This window comes from Myotis brandtii, unplaced genomic scaffold, assembly GCF_000412655.1.
Source record: "Myotis brandtii unplaced genomic scaffold, ASM41265v1 scaffold29, whole genome shotgun sequence".
Taxonomy (NCBI): domain Eukaryota; kingdom Metazoa; phylum Chordata; class Mammalia; order Chiroptera; family Vespertilionidae; genus Myotis; species Myotis brandtii.
This window is the reverse complement of record NW_005361075.1, coordinates 424,400-429,389: the sequence shown is the minus strand read 5'-3', so window position 1 is coordinate 429,389 and position 4,990 is coordinate 424,400.

Sequence of the window (4,990 nt, the reverse complement as noted above, 5' to 3'; positions counted from 1 at the left end):
CGGAGGAGCTGGGGGCCAGAGCGCCCCCGCCCCCGCCCCGCATGCTTCGCACGCCCCGCGCTGCTCGCCTCCTCCGCAAATCTGTTTTCCAAGTCATAGATGGCAGCGCACCCCTCCCAACGCGCTCCCCCCATCCCGACGGCTCCCCTTCGTGTCTGGGCTCCTTCTTCTGTTCTCCCCTCCCCAACAAGCCAGAGGACACTCAGAAAGACACAAGTCCCCTGAAGATGCATGAAAAGGCGGCGGCTACACAAAAATACTACAGACACAAAGACACAACAGCAGCAAAAATGGGTCCAACTAAATTACACAAGTGTCCACCTGGGAGATTTTAAAAATGCAGAGACAAAAAAAAGATTCCCATGGATCACAAAAGCACGAAAATGCATGCAATACCCAGTAGATCCACACTCCAGAGGGAACACATCACCCTGCCCCTTAAAAATGGCTCTCACAGAGTGACACTACCACACACAGGAGCAAGGTGGTGACTCAGTGACCTCACAGGGTCACACACAGACCTTCCTCAAAGCTGGGTAAGAAGCAAAACACACATTCACTTGGAGCGGAGCCATCACACCCCAACTGCTCCACCGCGTGTCTCTCCAGGGGTGGAAGGCAAACCCTTCCTTCACAGACATCTTGTTCTTCTCCCAGGCCACAGAGAAAGCCCATCAGATGAGGTTCTGAGAGGCAACTGCATCAGTCATCACGTTTCTTAAAACTGAACAGAGAAACACACAGAACGGAGCCCAAATTACAACAGGTAGGCTTGAGGGTAGACACCAGGAAGGCCTTCCTAAGAAGACAGAAAGTTTAAGATCCCAAGGAGTGAAGCTAGGCATTTGTGTGAGGCTGGGCTTCTCCCCATCAACTGCAATAGGAGAGCCATTTCTGCAGCCTGCACTAGGAGTGAGTTAGCACCATCAAGGTAGATGGAAGGACACAATGACCTGCTGAGGCATGTCCTCCACACACTCCCAACGGGCAGACAGGAAATTGCTGGCCTGAAATGATAAGGGTCAAGCTGCTTCAATTAACGAAAATGGAAATGGCAACCCGACTTGGCACAGGCGATACCGTGCAGGACTGTTCTGGGCTCTCAGCCACCCACTCCGCAAGCTGGGCTTAGAGACTGACATCAGGCTGAGCCTTGAGCGGATGCAGGGGCAGAAGAATGGGTAAAAAGATATGCAGGAGAATTGTATTGCAGTTGTTTTGTTTGCTTTTTGTTGTTGTTGACAGAATGTGGGTCAAAACAGGGAGGGAGAGGAGGTTTCCCCAAATACATTATAATTCAACCTTGACTGGTAAGCTTCGGCTGGGGCCAGGCTGGCGGTAAGGCTTCTGTAGAAGAAAGCAATTCAGCTTCTCCCAAAGCAATTTACTTCTGCATCACCTGATGGTCGTAGCTGGGAAGTTTATCCATGTGTCTAACCTCAATGTCTCGTGCTTCAGTTGAAATTATTTCCTTTTGGGGGCATTAGGAAAAAATAGAAAAAAGCTGGCCTACATCCTCCTAAACAGGAATATTTGAAGAGTCGAGATTTAGTCTGTGCTGAGCCACAATCTCTAGTCCCTCCCTCCATTCCATTTATTTTCTCTACCCAGCTATGTCCAGGCTGAGTTTCTGGTCTTTTTTGGCTCCAACAATTGGACACCCCCGGACAGAACCTGCTGCAGTTTTCCATCACAGAGGTTCACAGAACAAGAGATCAAAGAGAGAGCCCCACTTTCTGTCTCCCATAGAGCCACGCCCAACCCTTAGTTCCTGCCGTTTCCGGGCTCTGGAGCTCCTCCCCTCATCCTGTTTTCTATCTCCTTGCAGTTAGGGCTGAGAAATTCTTCGAGATGACACAGTGGCCCCCTTTTTGAAGAGCCACTCCATGAAAGTAGCAAGATTAAGCAAGTGATGAGAGAAGAACTCTCCAATCACCGCCCTGGCTCACAGGCACACATACCTCCTTCCCACATTCTGAGGGCTAATCACTTCCTCAGTCAGTGCGCCCAGAGCACTGCTTAGAACTTGTTCACAACACGTTTCCACTTGATTTATACTATAATTATATGCCTGTATCTCCCTACACCAGACAGTGAGCAACGTGAGGGCAAAGAACCACCTAATTCACCTCTGTCACTACCTACAGTGCCTAGTGTGGGGAACGACACGGAGCGGACATCAGTAAGTGTTTTTGAATTGAGAAAGGAAAATGAAGGGCCACACAGTAGTCAAACTCAAGACTCAATCTTTCTTTAAGCCATCCTGTTTCAGTCAGGGGAAAAAAGAGGAGAAAGTGTCTTTCTTCCCAAACATACTCCACCCCTCAGAGTCTCAGTGCCACTCCTGCCCCACGCACAGTTTGGCCTCTAACACGGTGTATGTGTGTGTGTGTGTGTGTTGGGGTAAGACTTTTTAAGCCTCTATCACTCCTTTGAACCAGAATTTGAATCGTCATCACTGAAAAAAGCAACAACCCTGGGGACCCTCATGTTATTGCCTGGGCACCTGGGGGAGGTCTCTAAAACAAGATTCATGCATTATTTGCAAATGTGTCCTGAACACCTATTTTGTGCCAGGTGTGGGGTTGCATACTGGCAAAGGGAAGGTAAGACACTCACTTCTTGCCTTCAAGGCACTAGTGCCATCCCGCCTTGATCTTGGCTGCCTATGCAGAGTACAAAGGGAAGAGATACCAGGCTGCACTTCAGACCTCCCAAATCAAAATCTCTTAAATGGAGCTGAGACACTTTTTTCTAAAACCTCCACAGGTGAATTGATCCACGGGCAGGGTTGTAAGCCACTGATCTCTAGATCAGTGCTTTCTGCAACGATGGACTGTTCCCTATCTGTGCCGTCCAATCAGTAGCCATTGGCCACGTGTGGCTATTGAGTACTTGAAACTAGTGACTAAGGAATTGAACTTTTTATTTTACTTATTTTAATTAATTTAAATTTAAACAGCCACCCGTGGCTAGTGCCTATTATATAGGACTGTAAAAGTCTACATCAGTGTTCCCCACCTTGGCTGCACATTAGAATCACCTGGGAATCTTTTTAAAATCCTGATTTCTGGGCCTCATCCTCCGGGAATTCTGTTTCTTTGTTTCTAATGTTGTGGCCTCTCCCCATAACAAAGAAACAGAATTTCCAGAGGATGAGGCCCAGAAATCAGGATTTTAAAAAGATTCCCAGGTGATTCTAATGTGCAGCCAAGGTTGAGAACCACTGCTCTAGATGATCCAAAATCACTTCAATTTGGTTGGAAGATACTTTTGTAGCAGGTGAAGTGTCCGTTCCCTTTGGCTCAGGAGAAGACAATGAGCTTCCCTTCCCTAGGGACACTTATTTATACTGAAACACTGTTCTAGATGAATTGGGGGGAGGGTCCAGTCTGGTGGGTTAAGTCCTATCAGCTAGCTAAGCTACCTCACCAGCCTCAACATCACCACCTCTCCCTGACCCCCACCCCTGGCCTGGAGAAAAGCACGCCTGAGTACCCTCTTTTGTTAGAGGTTGATATTGGTGGGGGACATAAAAAGCAGTGACCTGACTTTAGGTACCTATTATGGACTGAACTGTGTTCCCCAAGTCATATGTTGAAGCCCTAACCCCCAATGGGACTGTATTTGGAGGTCGGGCCTTTAAAAAGGTTATTAAGGTTAAATGAGGTCAGAAGGTGGGATGAATAGGACAGGTGTCCCTATAAGAAGAGAGTTACCAGGGAGGTGCACACACAGAGAACAGGCCATGGGCGGACACAGGGAGAAGACGGCCATCCGAAAGCCCAGGAGAGGGGCCGCAGAAGCCAAACCTGCAGACATCTGCATTTTGGACTTTCCAGCCTCCAGAACTTGAGCAAATACGTTTCTGTTGTTGAAGCCACCCAGCCTGTGGTGTTTTGTTATGGCGGCAGACTAACACAGTGCGCTTGGGAAAGGGCAGTGCCAGGATCCTAATTAAACTTTCCCTGACAAGATGCACCCCAAAAATAGTGACTCTACCATCTGTGGGTTTCCACTTATTGTTCGGTGTTTTCTTGTGCATCCCACTCCCCCAACTGTACTTTAAAGCCTCTAAAATTAGTCTAGGATTCAAGACCCTTCATACCAGGTAAACTGTCCCCAACTTCCCTCTCGTTTTTCCTCCCAACTGGGTCAAGTCAATGCTAATCTATTTGCCCCTTGAACATAACAACACTCTTCTCTAAGCTCTCCAAAACGTTCCCATTCTCTAAGGCCACTGGAAATGCCACCTCTTTCAGAAAGCTTTCCCTGACTGCCTCAGCTAAATGCCTAAGGGAAGAACGGCTTCCATCCTGGGAAGTTCTCCACAGTGCCTACGCCAGTGCTCTGCAACATGGGGCAATGACTACTTACACTATAGCATAAGAGCAGAGAGAGGAAAAGACGGCTAAGGCATGTGGGGCTGCAAAACTGAACCCAATTCTGATGCTAACTACCGGGAGTTAGCCCACGTCCAACAGGTTTAAGGGCAAAGTCCCAAATAAGACTGCCCTCATTTCAGATGCCAGCTGCAAGTTCGAGGGTCCCCAGGCCACCTATACTTCTGGCTATAAATTCAGGGGTCCCCATGACACCCTAAGGTTTAATAATTTGCTAGAATAACTCACAGAACTCAGTAAAGCACTTTACCTACAATTACAGTTCATTATAAAGGATACCAATTACGACCAGCCAAATGAACAAACATATAAGGCAAGATCTGGGATGATCCAAAAAACAGCTTCCGTGCCCTCTCCCCACAGAATCATGACACATCACCTTCCCAACATATCCATGTGTCCACCAACCAGGAAGCTTTCCAAAGCCTTGTGTCCAGAGTTTTTATTAGGGTTTCACTATGTAGCCGTAACTTATTGAAATCATTGCCCTGGCCAGTTTTGCTCAGTGGATAGAGCCTCAGCCTGTGGACTGAAGGGTCCCAGGTTCAATTCCGGTCAAGGGTACATGCCCAGGTTGTGGACTCCAT